Here is a 15,579-nt window from a genome sequence, read left to right as displayed (position 1 = left end):
TGTAAATTGTAAGAATCCCGCGTCAGGAGAAAGAAGTCGCAGGACATTCGAAAAACTTGGATGTGCAGCTACCACACAAACGCGTAGTTAAGAAAAATTATGAGTAAGTGAGTTAAATGGGCGAAAGGACTAGTAGTGGAGGGAAAGGTATGGAAATATTGATGAGAATGATGATATAGACATAAATGAAAGAAGAACTCAAGATAAGAAGGATTCCAGATATGTTATAAGCAAGGTCGGCAATAGAAAAACAAGGAGTAAGGCATAATCAAAGACTTCATAAAGGACGTGGTGAATCTCGATGTCCCTATTAACTTGTGCCTGAAAATGGATAAATAAAACAGACCATACGACGATGGAACCCTAGCCCTAAGAAGATCATGAAGGACGGTAGATAATTGCCGAAGACGATGGATACTCGAAAGATGTTGATGTATAAGAACCTCCTTAATAAAGGGATAAGGGAAAGTTCAACATAGAGGTTTCGCAATGACAGGACCGATAGCAAGCATAACGGAAGAGGGAGTCAACTCTAAAAAGAAATCATGGAAAGGCAACATAGCAAAGTAGTGGCGGAGAACTGAGATCACGAATGATATTTCGGCTGGATGTAAAAGATTAAGACTACGGAAAGATGAATGACTAAATAGAATGATTGTTAGGAAAAGGATCAGCATACTAAGGATGAGAGGGAACGAGTAGGATAAGTGTTGGAAACGAAGAACGGATCGTATAGAAGTAATATATTGTGAAGGACAAAGCGATACTGAGTTAAGAATAGGGTCCCTTGTGTGAGGAAGAACGGAGTAATTATAAAATAGAGTGAGTATGGGTATGGAAAGAAAAGGAAACACGCGAGGTACACAAGCTTAAGAAGTAGTTGTATTATGAGAAAGAAAGATGCATCTCCTACGAATACCCTATACTAAGACGAGAACAAGTAAAGTACATAAAGGAACAAGCTGGAAAGAAGAATGTGGCTATGAGTTGCGAGTTCACCACACGACGATAAAGCGATAAAGTGAGGCTATCGCCAATAGCAAGTAAAGATATGATTATGAGTGTCTTTGAAATCAATGCTGAGTATAATACAAGGAAAAAAAAGTATGACGTATAAGGGGTATTAGTTGAGCATGAGACTTAGATCCACGATAAGACGAGATGGCGGTTAAGGGAAATGCATTTACGGTTACTGTGAGTCGATTATGGGGAAGAGAGAAATAACTTGAGATGAAAAAGAAAAGGGGAAGATGACGCTACCAGTGAATGCTGACTATTGAAGAATGGGATAAGTGACACTACATGGAGGGTACAGACGGTTTGACATACTAGTATTCTAAGTATCCCCACGGGACAGAGTTGTTAATTGGAGCAGAGGTAAACATTGACCCATAATTAACGGTTGAGTTAAGTAAAATACATCCTTTGTTTGGATTGCTACATTGGCTATACTACTGAATTACGCTACTGCAAGATGACTATGTTAAAATTTCGCACATGAATTACTACAACTATAAATTATGGGAAATACCATGAATATGATGTAGTATGAAAAGGGAATTGAGGAAAGGGATACATGAATTCAAGATTGAAGGTGAGGCAAGGGATTTGCGAATGATATAAGTAAGACCCCAAAACGGGGGGAAGCAAGTAAGGAAAGTATAAGTGTAGAGATCGGAACGACGAATCCTAAGATGTGACAATTATAGATCCTAAGGCAAAAAGTAAGAGTTATACGGAAATGATATAGTTGTTACCGTTATCCATTTCAGTATGGACATTAAGTGAATCGATGAAAGAAACGTATTGGGCTTAAAATTGAAAGTAAGGATTGAAGATCGAAGTGTGGATTTGTTTTGAAGGCACCGTAAGATAAGACTCATAAGGAGGAAGCGAGTGAATAGAGTGCAAAGGTCCTAAACGCATTCATATATGAAGAACAGATGTGGTTCGAAGTGAAGAATTTTGTGGAAGCAAGTCAATAAGATCTAAGGGTTAATCAACGAAGGAATAAAGTGATGGAAGGGTATCTCTTAGGATCGAACTGAAATTAATTTGTGAGGAATAAAAGAAATTAAATGGTATTCCAATGAAGGGGGCAAAGATTGACAAGATATTGGAATAACTACGATGCTTACTATGGTATGTTCACCCAGTAAAGGGAGACTACAAAACAGCAAGAGCTGAACAACTAAATGACCGAGTTGTGGAAAAAAAAATGATGCAATAATGCATCAATTACGATAGTATTAAAGGAAGGATGATCCGATAAAGGAATGTACCCAGGAACGGGATCATGGGCAGAGTACGAGACTAGTTTAAACATTTGGAAGGTAAGGGTAAAAGAAATGGCGGCAAGGGTGTAAAGATTAGAGAGCCTGAGTAAAGGGTAGCACAAAAAAAAACCCAGTACATTGGATATCTAAGATCAACGCGTACAAAAGATAGCTCAAGGTGGCACCGAAGGGGTAAATGCAAAGATGGCATCGTGGGTTGTAAACTGCAACATTCGAGGACGAATGTTTTTAAAGGGGAGAAGGATGTTACACCTCGGAAAGTTTGCGTTACCAAGACTGTCGATGGCTTAGTACGAGCTCAAGGGAGAGCAGAGTTATACAAGAATTAGGGATGAAGATTATATTATCCGTATAAGAGTGTACATATGACATTGGAGATCGTATGGGGTAAATCGGTTAACAAGTTACACATGATGATAGCCCTCGTAACCATAAGTTAAGGTGGGGTCCACATGTCGGGATTTTATAAAGGACATATGAAGAGATATATGGGTAGTACATGTGAATTTGAGCAAGTCCTAAGAAGGACCCATAAGCCAAAAATGAGTGTAAGCCCTCCAAAAGGATGATTTAAGAAAACGTTTTCGGGTGATCTGACTTCGAGGGGCCAAAACGGTATTATGAGTTTGGAATTTGGGAAAACTCCCAGAATTAAAGTTGTATATAATTGAAACTTCTTTCCAACCATAGGTCGTGGGTTCACAGGCGACATCAGAATAAGGAGATATGGACGTTTTAAGGCAGAAAGGTCAGTGGGTCAGGCCCAACCCGAGCCCAACCGGGTCAGGCCCATTACCCACACCTTTTTAAGTAAAATTTCAGCCCTTTTACTCATCTTTCATACCAAAACACCCAGAAAATTCTGGAGAAAAAGAGAGAGGAGAGCCTAGAGAGAAAAACCAATTTTGACCAAAATCGAGCCCCGAATTCGAAGCCCATGAAGAGAAAAGTGTCGTACGTCGCGTTGCCTTCAATTTGAGCTAAAAATCAACCAAGAAGAAGAGGGTGGACGTGGTGGCTGCACACTTGAGGTAAGATTAAGGTTCCTTTTCATTGTTAACAAGTTTATTCAGAGTTTTAACGGATTAGAACGGAGAGAATAGTGTGATAAATTCGTTTGTTGGTGTTGTCGGATTATGGATTTAGGCTTGAAGAGAAATTTGGATAAAAATATATGTATTTATTTTGTGGAATATTGAAGATGTTGTTATCGATGTTGTTGGTATTAATTTCGGCTTCTTTACGGAAATAAAGTTATTAACTAGTAATATCGCAAGTTGGTTGGTTGAGAAAATGGAAAAACAGTGTGTGGGATGTTTTATGGCATATGTTGTTGTTGGAAATGATGTTATTAATATTGGTATTGTTGTTGATGTTGTTGGTTATTGAATTGGAATTTCGGGCTAGGCATATAAACAGGGGAGATCTTTGCAAATTTAATGAGACTATAAATGAATTTATTTGAAGGACTAAGACAAGCGTGTAATAATGAGTCTAATGATTGTGTAAATCCTCTTAAATGTAGACTTGCGAGCTTGGACGAATAAGCGTAGCTAATAAGAGGTGGTACAGGTATGTAAAGTTGTCCCTTCTTTCTTTTGGCATGATCTTTGTGAAATGAATAGACGACATGTATACGGTTCCAAAGAAATTCCTATTCTTAGGGACACTATGATGATTATGTTCTTGATTTCCATAAGCTATTTCATATGGTTTTGATGCGTATCTATGATTTCTAATGTTCTATTTGATATGTTCCCGAATGACATTCGGAGGAAACTTGATTTGACTATTGTCTTGGTTTTTAAATGATGGTTCGTTTTGATTATTCTATTGAGTCTTTGAAAATATTTTAAACTGCATATAGTTTCTCACTACTCTGCTCGTGCATACTGTTGTTACATCTTTCGCCGAGTCCCGGGCCGGTTATGTCATCGTGCGCACTATGCTATATTCGGGAGTATGATGTGTTATGGTGCATCGAGTCCCTCTCTAGGGGGCCGGGTACCGCATATATTATGGTGTTATGATGTGTCATGGCGTTATGATGTGTTACGGAGTTATGCAATATTCTGGAGTATGATGTGTTATGGCACCAAAGACGGGGTGGCGACCATGTTCCCTGAGCCCTATACATGATATTGATATGCATTGTTTGTGTTTCAAAAGTAAGCATTTTGGTATTCGGTTATTGTATTCATTTTCTATACTTCTTATTTCGGTTGTGATCCACCTTCTTTCGTATTCCATGCTTTATATACTCGTACATATTTCGTACGACCCCCTTTTCTTCGGGGTGCGTTTCATGCCCGCGGTACGGATACTCGTTTTGGTGATCCGCCAGCTTAATATTTCCACTCAGCTATCTTGGAGCGCTCCCTTGTTCCGGAGCCTATATTTTGGTACAGACACTTTCGTTGTATATATATATGTATATGTCTATTCAGGGGTACGGCGGGGCCCTGTCCCGTCATATGATACGATCTTTACTCTTAGAGGTCTGTAGACATACGTGTGGGTTGTGGGTAGTTATTGTTCAGTTATGTCTGTGTGATTTATGTTTTGGGCATCCCCATTCGTAGTGGCAGCCTTGTCAGCTGCGTGTATATATGTTTTGGGATGTTGTGTATTATGATAGCCTTACCAGCTTATGTGCGATATCATCTGCTGAAAGTTGTGACTGCGATATGTATATATATAATTGTGACAGCTTTGGGGCGACGTTTTACTTTTCTGTATGTATAAGTTATTTGTAATCCTTATGGTTTTCTGGTTAATGGGTGTGTAACGAGTGCCCAGCTCGAGCACTAGTCACGGCTTACGGGGTTGGATCGTGACAAGGAGGGGAGGTTCGGTCTCACACTCAGTGTGCTAAGCCGCATCTCCACCGCAAACTTAAGCGGGAGGGCATTTTTTAAAACCTTTTAAAGACCCAAAAGATCCCATTTCTCATATGCACCTACCACACTCTTCTCTCCACATTATAAGAGATCTCTTGAGAGTTCTTTAAGGTTCCAAAACATTCCAAAACCTTCCATACCATTAAGCGAGAAGATCAAACATCAAAACCTCAAGATAAATCCATGGAAGATGATGGTTCTAGCTTCTCTTCAAAGTTGGGGTGAACTTGATCTTGGGGAAGGTTGAGTGAGGTGAAGTTCTTCTATTATAAGTTATGTTCTCCATATTAATTGTATGATTGAGTTGGTTTAAAGTCTTAGTAACTTTTGGAAAGGAAAAGAATTAAAGTGGAGAAGTCACAAAGTATTGAATTGAAGTTGATGACTATGAGGTGAAATTGAAAGGAGATTTTGGATTAATTTGAGATTAAATTGAATATAATTCTCTTATTATGATATTGTGGATGTTGTTATGGTCGTTTGGGAGTTGTTTTGGTAATTAGTGGAAGTAGACAATATAGGGGAAGCGCTGCCCAAGTTCCGTTTGCTCCTTAGTTACTCTAGTCTGAACTTATGGGTGTTTCCAAGACTTAACCTTAGTATGAATTCTCTTGAATGTAGACTTGAAAGCTTAGGAGGAGGACGTTAAGTAGTTAAGAAGACGTAAAGGTATGTTAAGGCTAACCCTTCCTTTTTAAAGGCATGATTCCCTTATTGTGAACCCATACATGATATCCATAATGTCCTATTTCCTAGAAATGCTAGAAACCCATGATTCTCAAGGTTCTTATGATATTTTTGATAAGTGTTCTCCATGATGATCATGATTCAATTTCTAGAGATACCAAAGCTTATAGTTTTTTATGTCATTATGATTTGAATGAACTTGTTGTATGATTATTGATTGTTATTCATTGTTGTTGATCTCATCTTATGATGATTGTTCCTTCAAGGTGAGATATAGCGATGATGATGATTCTATATTTATAAAAGGAGGTTACCGACCTTACGTCACTCCGATAGACTTATAGTTTTTATTGGGCTCCCATGCATGCTTTATATATATGTATGTATCTTCTCACACCGCGCCGCGCGCTATAGTCGGACGGGCAGGCACGTAGATGTGCACACCACTACAGTGGGCAGATTATGATGTTAACCCGGACGCGGGATGATATGATATATGGATTGGGCTGCACGATATATATATATATATATATATATATATATATATATATATATATATATGTAAGAAAATGTTTTTTTTTTTTTAAAAAAAAAGCTAAGCATGCATGACATCCGCCTTAAGAGGCATCCAGATGTCTGAGGTTATCTCTTTTATCTCATGTTACTTTCCAGATCTTTGTTATGTTGTTATCCATGCCTTACATACTCAGTACATTATTCCTACTGACGTCCTTTTTGCTTGTGGATGCTGCATTCATGGATGCAGGTAGGCATGGAAAGGATCGGATCCTTAGGTGTTCATCAGCGACTTCTCAGGAGCGCTCCATTTGCTTCAGAGCTGCGGTCTAAGGTATTATTCTTTTGTGTATACATTTGGGCATGGCGGGGTCCTCTCCCATCTTTATGATGTTATGCACTCCTTGTATAGGCTCGTAGGCAGATGTATATAGTTAGATACTGCATAACCTTACCGGTTAATATTTCTGTACATCATTTTTGGCAAGCCTTGTCGGCTCGTATATATGTGGGGGAGGGGGAGGGGGGGCATAGTTGATGATGATCATGTGGATGAGCTATTATTTTTGTGGATTCATGCCCTTATAGATTATAATATTCATATGTTATCTTTCATGGTCCACCTAGAATGATAATGAGAAGCATGTTAAGAGGTGCTCGGTAGATCAGCTCTGGGTGCCCGTCATAGCCCTCTGGTTGGGTCGTGACAGAAGTGGTATCATAGCAGTTCATCCTAGGGTGTGTCTACGAGCCGTGTCCAGTAGAGTCTTGTTTATGGGTGTGAAGCATGCCACACTTATAAACAGAAGGCTGCGGGGCATTTAGGAATGATTGACCTTCCTTTCTTATCTTAGATCGTGCGATAGAGCTACGATACAAGGATTTTCTTATTCCTGACCGTGTGTTATGATTTCAGCGATGCCTGTGAAGAGAAAAGTGACAGCAGCCTAGAAGGGAAAGTCAGTGGCAGGTAGGAGGACTGAGTAGGTACCGCTTACAGATATAGAGGAGGGCGAGTCCCAGAATGAGGTTCTATCTCAAACCTTTCACACTCCGCCCGCTCTAGAGGAGCATGGAGGAGCCTCAACTTCAGCTCCAGCACCCCAGTTCCTCCATCGAATGCCTTAGGTCAGGAGATGGGGGAGGCTATTCAATTATTGATCCAGTTGCTAGCCTCTTAGGCTCAGCGGCAAGGTACGGGCCATGGAGATAGAGCTGTCAGTGCCAGAGTCCATGATTTCATTAGTTTGGACCCTCCAGAATTCTTTGGGTCAAAACCGGACGAGGATTGGTAAAACTTTATAGATGAAATATTTAGTACATTGTAGGTAATGCATGTTTCTGATATTGAATCGGTAGAGTGTGCTTCTTATAGATTGTGAGATGTAGTACGCTCATTGGTATAGTACCTGGGTGTCTTCTAGAGGGGCGAATGCACCTCCCCCGGTATGCAAGAGTTTGTAAATGCTTTTTTCTGACATTATTTGCCGTCAAAGGTTCGACGGGCTAGAGCTAATAGGTTCCTAAACCTCAGACAGGGGAACATGAGTGCTTGGGAGTGTAGCTTTCATTTTAATTTCTTGGCTCGGTATGCTCCAGCTATGGTTGCTAATATGGGAGAACGCGTTCATCGGTTTGTGAAAGGATTGGGACCCCACTTGATTGATGATTGCTTGACGGCCTCACTTCAAGAGGGTATGTATATTTCTCGTATTCAGGCCCATGGCCAGAATCTAGAAGAACGAACGCAACAACGGAGAAGTGAGTGTGATTATGATAGGGGTTATAGTAAGAGGGCCAGATCCTCAGGTGCTATTAGTGACTTCAGAGAGGGTCCGAGGCAGTAGTATTCTAGGCACTCGGGCCAGTCAGTGGCTAGTGCACCTCCTAGATTTGCAAGAAAGAGACTTGATCGCCCTATTTATTCCGAACCAGGCCAGAGTTACAGAGCTTTGGTTTTTCAGTATAAGAGGGCCCCCTTAGAAGGAATAACATAACACTCGGAAACTATGCAACAATATGACAAGCTCTACTTTGACAAATCTCTGGTCATAAGGTTTGTTACACTCTTACCACATATGGGATCATGCCAAGAAAAATAAAGATAGTCATTACATACCTTTGATGCTTAATCCATCACTCGATATGTATATCTTTGCCCGAAGTACTTCGACCTATATTAAGACGTTAGAACTACGGAAAAGCTTAAAACGTATTTCTAAGCTAGTAGCTTATTTCTAGAAAATTGGGCAGCATTTCCCCTATATTGTTCACTTCCCCCAAATTCAAACCAACTCTAAAAACAACCAGAACAACATCAACAATAACACGTCCAAGTTACTACATCAAGAACTAGCCAAAACAAGATCCAAGAACACCTCGAAACAGCCCGCACGAACAACGCTCCAAATCAGTCCACACGTTACAACATTCAACAATAATCAGCATATCAACCACAAAATAATATTATAATGACCTCATAACAGTCCACATGCCACAAGCACTTCAACTACAACTTTCAAACTTTATTTCACAAGTTCTTAATCAAACAACAACTCTCCAAGCTTCTCTTCTTTTAAAACATCAAACACGATTAGACATGCATATATAGAAGTCTCTTAGCATGATAATCATCCATTAATTAACTTAGAAATAGCTTCATAAATAGCCCACCATGGCACAACATCAGAAACATGGTTTTTCTTTCAAAACTCACAAGTTCTATCTTTTACAACTTGGTTACAACTCATAGAAGCTCAACCATAGGAAGGAGAATGAAAACTTAACTTAAAATAGTTAGAACAGCCTTGTATTGAACTTACTTCACTTCAAATTAACCTTCTAATCCACCACATGAATCAGAAAGGGGAACTAGTAACTACCTCGAAAGTTATGGCACCCGAATCACTTAGTAAACCTGATTTTACCTAAGGTTGATATGAGAACCCTTAGAGAGGAATTCCATGGGATGTTTTATGTCTCTCACACTCTGAATATCTTCCAATTACTTTAATGTCCTAGGAGAGAGGAGATGATTTTATAGGCAGTTTTGCAAGAGAATTGAAGAGCAACTTAAGAATCCTAAGGGAGAAAGAGGGATGGTCAGTTTGGAGAGAGGATTTCGTGGCTTCTCTTGTGTCTTACAACCTGAAAATGATAGTGAGAAATGAGGTGCCTCAACCCCTTTAAGAGGTCCCTTTTGGCTGCCCCTATCCTTGCCTTTTTAGAGAATGAATTGTGGCCTTTCCTTTAGCAAGCAGGTGATGCACCTACATGTCACCTAATTTCTTAGTTAGTAGGTTTCACTTGTAGATCCTTATCTCTTTAAACACATGTCTCGTCCCCGTTTAATAATCGCGACATGTGTTAAGTAGCTCAAGCAAGTAGAATGGAAAGTAAGTTGGTGAAGTAAGCGCGTCGGGTAAGCAAGCAGCTCATTTTTATTTGCCCAAAATCTCATTCCTCATGATTAAGTACATTCTTCCACCTCAACATTGTCAGGTATATGTTGGCGAAAATACGAGATGTAACATCTAGGGGTGATTCTGGCCAGGTGAGACCACCCTTACCATGATGTACTCAGTGTGGTAAGCTACATTCGGGGCAGTGCCGTTTGGGATCAGATGCTTGCTATGCTTGGGGCCGGACAGTCCATATGATACGCGACTGTCCATCGAGAGGTGGAAGAGGTATGGTTTAGCCCATGGGATCAGCAGCTGGTTCTTCATCATCGGTCGCCCTCTGGGGCAAAGCACACAAACACCAGCAGTCCGTGGTAGAGGTAGAGGAGGAACATCCAGTACGAGTGGTCCTCAGCACCATATCTATGCATTGGCTAGACGGCAGGATCTTGAGTCCTCCCTTGATATTGTCATAGGTATATTATCAGTATTTTCTCACGATGTATATGCATTGATTGATCCAGATTCTATATTGTCATATGTTACTCCTTATGTTGCCAGTTGGTTTGGGGTGACACCTGAGTCGATTAAATCTTTCGAAGTATCTACGCTCCTTGGTGTACTAGTGATAGCTAAACGGGTGTATAGAAATTGTGTGGTTGTAGTATATGACCACCATACCATGCCTGATCTGATTGAGTTGAATATGGTAGATTTTGATGTTATTATGGGTATGGATTGGTTGGCTTCTTGTTATGCCAATGTTGATTATAGAACAAAAATGGTTCGTTTCCAGTTTCCGAGAGAACCAGTTTTAGAGTGGAAGGGTAATACAGCGTCTCCGAGTGGTAGGTTTATTTCCTATCTCAAGGAAAGGAAGATGATTGATAAAGGTTGCATTTATCACTTAGTCTGGGTTCAAGATGCAGAAGCAAAGCCTCCGACTCTTCAGTCTGTTCCAGTAGTTAATGAGTTCCCGGATGTATTCCCGGACAAGCTTCAAGGTCTTCCACCAGAACGGGAGATTTATTTTGCCATCGATGTGCTACCGGATACTAAGCCCATATTCATTCCTCCATATAGAATGGCTCCCACAGAATTGAAAGAGTTGAAGGAGCAACTGAAGGATTTGCTCGAAAAAGGCTTCATTAGGCCTAGTTCGTCGTCGTGGGGAGCACCTGTGTTATTTATAAGAAAGAAAGATGGCTTCTTGCCAATGTATATTAATTACAGATAGCTAAATAAGGTGTCAACAAAGAATAAATATCCGCTCCCAAGAATTGATGATTTATTTGATCAGCTGTGGTGCTAAATGGTTCTCAAAAATAGACTTGAGATTGGGATACCATCAGGTGAGAGTCAGAGAGAAGGACATCCGGAATACGGCTTTTAGGACCAGGTATGGTCATTTCAAATTTCGAGTAATGTCATTCGGGTTGACCAATGCACCGGCGGTATTCATGGATTTGATGAATAGTATATTCAGGCCTTTCTTGGATTCTTTCGTGATCGTGTTTATCGATGATATCGTGGTATATTCTCGATCTGAGGCAGAGCATGCAGATCATTTACGTGCTATCCTTAGAATTCTTCAGGCCCGGAAGTTATATGCAAAGTTTTCCAAATGTGAGTTCTGGTTGAGTTCTGTGACATTTCTGGGGTACATTATTTCGGCTGATGGTATTCGGGTAGATACCCAAATATTGAAGTTATGAAGACTTGGCCGAGACCTACAACACCTACTGAAGTTCATATTTTTCTGGGTTTGGCCGGTTATTACAGAAGATTTGTAAAAGGCTATTCTTCTGTTTCTCCACCACTGTCAAAGCTGGCTCAGAAATCAGCTAAATTTCAGTCGATGGATGCTTGTGAGCGCAGTTTTCAGGAGCTCAAGAATAGATTGACTTCGGCCCCAATCCTGACACTTCCAGAAGAATCAGAGGGCTACGTTATTTATTGTGATGCTTCGGGTGTTGGATTAGGGTGTGTATTAATGCAGCACAGAAAGGTCATTGCTTATTCTTCGAGGCAGTTGCGGAAACATGAGTAGAATTATCCAACCCACGATCTAGAGTTAGCTACAGTAATTCATGCATTGAAGATGTGGAGACATTATTTGTATGGCGTCCATATTGATATTTATACAGACCACAAGAGCCTCCAGTATATTTTCGAGCAAAAAGAGTTAAATTTGCGGCAAAAGTGATGGTTGGAGCTATTGAAAGATTATGATGTTAGGATCTTGTATCATCCGGGGAAAGCGAACATTATAGCCGATGCTCTCAGTCATATATCCATGGGTAGCTTATGCGATATTCAGCCAGAGAAGAGAGAGTTAGCTCGTGAGCTTCAATAGCTAGCCAACCTAGGAGTTCGATTAATGCACTCAGGCGATACAGGAGTAACTATTCGGAATTCAGCCGTCTCGTCATTAATAGTCAAGGTGAAAGAGCTCCAATATGAGGATACCATATTAATTCATTACAGAGATACACTTTCTCCGAAGAAAAAGTCACCATTTGAGATTTCTACAGATGGAGTTCTCAGATATCGAGGCAGATTATGTGTTCCCGATGTTGCAGGGTTACGTCACCAGATTTTGGGGGAAGCTCATTATTCCCATTACTCGGTTCATCTAGGAGCGACAAAGATGTATCATGATATTAAGTCAATTTATTGGTAGGACGGAATAAAGAAAAACATAGCAGAGTTTGTAGCTCAATGTCCTAATTGTCAGGAGGTAAAGATCGAGCATCAGAAGCCTGGGGGGTTGTTGCAAGCTATAGAGATTCCGACTTGGAAATGGGAAGTGATTAATATAGATTTCATCGCAGGTTTGCCTCATTCTCAGCGTAAGTATGATTCCATATGGGTAATCGTAGATACACTTACAAAGTCATCTCATTTCTTGCCTGTCAGTACTACATACTCAGCTGAAGATTATGCGAAGCTTTATATCAAAGATATAGTACGACTCCATGGTGTTCCAGTATTCATTATTTCTGATAGAGGAGCACAGTTTACAGCTATTTCTGGAAGCCTTTCCAAGAGGGTTTGGGGACTCAGGTGAGTCTTAACACAACATTTCATCCACAAATTGATGGACAAGCTGAGTGTACCATTCAGACTCTCGAGGATATGCTACGGGCATGTGTGTTAGGTTTTAGAGGTAGTTGGGATGATCACTTACCGATTATTGAGTTCGCCTATAACAATAACTATCATTCCAGTATCCAGATGGCCCCGTATGAGGCTTTATATGGGCGAAAATGCAGATCACCAATTGGATGGTTCGAAGTAGGGGAAACTAAGTTAATAGGGCCAGATTTGATCCAGCAAGCAATGGAGAAGGTCAAGCTTAGTCAGGATCGATTATTGACAGCCCAGAGTCGACAGAAGTCTTATCTGAGACAATCACCGATGAGACCCGAAATTCCAAATTAATGACTGGGTATTCTTGAAGGTGTCACCGATGAAGCGCGTCATGAGATTCGATAACAAGAGAAAGCTTATTACTAGGTATATTGGGGCTTACAAGATTGTACGCAAAGTGGGCCAAGTAGCCTATGAGTTAGGTTTCCCTTCAGAATTTGAAACAGTCCATCCAGTTTTCCATATGTCAATGCTTCACAAGTGCATTAGAGACCCTTCCAGAATTGTACCCGTAAATGATGTTCAGGTCACTGAACGATTATCCTACGAAGAAGTTCCCATTGCAATCCTAGATAGACAAGTTCGGAGGCTAAGAACCAAAGATGTAGCTTCAGTTAAAGTTCTATGGAGAAACAATAATAGGGAAGAAATGACTTGAGAAGCTGAGAAAGATATGAAGACCAGGTATCCGCATTTGTTTCCAATCCCAGAGGAGGTTCAGACAGAGTCGCCATTGCCTTCAGGTGAATAATATTTTCTGTTGATGATTTCTTGGTCGTGTGTGGCCATTATGGTTGTTGTTGTTATAGCCCTGTGAGGTGTTGTATATTTTGGCCAGTTGTGATAGGATGGTACTGGCATATTTACAGGAGAAACTCTGGCGAAATTTTTGTAGAATCCCTAAGAGTCTAACATTCAAGGACGAATGTTCTTAAGGGGGGAGGAATATTACACTTTGGAAATTTCGTGTCGTTTGCATTATAAGTAAAACTAACACAAGACTAAAGTGGAAATGAAGCCCTTATAAGTTTAAGGAGAGTATTTGATAACTTTAAGTGTGTACCTTAAGGTTTCGGAGTTAAATGAATCGGCGGAAGTAAGTTCATTGAGGGATTGGAAACTTGAGTGATGTTTTGGGGAGATTTCATGTTATTTGACTTATGAATTGCATAGCATCACCTTGAGAGGTAGATATACGGCTCCTTAGATTATTAATGAAGTTTTATGCAAGAGTCAAAAAGGTTCCACAAGGATTGGAGGTCAAACGAATCGAAAAGAACGTACTTTCGCGAAATCAGGAAAATCTGGACAATATGCGGCTGCATACTCAGTATGCTGAGCCGCATATTGGCTGCCAACTCTCCAAATTGGCTGGCCTCACTTCCCTACATCCTCTCTAGGGAGAGGAGGGGAGGTGCGGTCGCACACTAAGTGTGCTGAGCCGCATCTTCACCGCAAACTTAAGCGGGAGGGCATTTTTTAAAACCTTTTTAAGTCCCAAAAGATCCCATTTCTCATATGCACCTCCCACACTCTTCTTTCCACATTATAAGAGAGCTCTTGAGAGTTCTTTAAGGTTCCACAACATTCCAAAACCTTCCATATCATTAAGAGAGAAGATCAAATATCAAAACCTCAAGATAAATCCATGGTAGATGATGGTTCTTGTTTCTCTTCAAAGTTGGGCTGAACTTGATCTTGGGGAAGGTTGAGTGAGGTGAAGTTCTTCTATTATAAGGTATGTTCTCCATATTAATTGTATGATTGAGTTGGTTTAAAGTCTTAGTAACTTTTGGAAAAGGAAAAGAGTTAAAGTGGAGAAGTCACAAAGTATTGAATTGAAGTTGATGACTATCACAGTGAACTTGAAAGGAGATTTTGGATTAATTTGAGATTAAATTGAATATAATTCTTTTATTATGATATTGTGGATGTTGTTATGGTCGTTTGGGGAGTTGTTTTTGGTAATTGGTGGAAGTAGACAATATGGGGGAAGTGCGCAAGTTCCGTTAGCTCTTAGTTACCTAAAGGTGAACTTATGGGTGTTTCCAAGACTTAACCATAGTATCAATCTCTTGAACGTCAGACATTGAAAGCTTGGGAGGAGGACGTTAAGTAGTTAAGAAGACGTAAAGGTATGTTAAGGCTAACCCATTCTTTCTAAAGGCATGATTCCCTTATTGTGAGCCCATACATAATATCCAAAATGTCCTATTTCCTAGAAATGCTAGAAACCCATGATTCTCGAGTTCTTATGATATTTTTGATAAGTGTTCTCATGATGATCATGATTCCATTTCTAAAGATACCAAAGCTTATAGTTTTTTATGTCATTATGATATTAATGAACTTGTCGTATGATTATTGATTGTTATTCATTGTTGTTGTTCTCATCTTATGATAATTGTTTCTTCAAGGTGAGATATAGCGATGATGATGATTCTATATTGATAATCAGGGGTTACCGACCTTACGTCACTCCGATAGACTTATAGCTTTTATTAGGCTCTCATGCATGCTTTATATATATATGTATGTATTTTCTCACACCACGCTGCGCTATAGTCGGCCGGGTAGGCACGTAGATGTGCACACCAATGCAGTGGGCAGATTATGATGTTACCC

The sequence above is a fragment of the Lycium ferocissimum genome, chromosome 12 (assembly GCF_029784015.1).
Source record: "Lycium ferocissimum isolate CSIRO_LF1 chromosome 12, AGI_CSIRO_Lferr_CH_V1, whole genome shotgun sequence".
Taxonomy (NCBI): Eukaryota; Viridiplantae; Streptophyta; class Magnoliopsida; order Solanales; family Solanaceae; genus Lycium; species Lycium ferocissimum.
The sequence above is the reverse complement of the archived record's forward strand: the minus strand, read 5'-3'. Positions refer to the sequence as shown.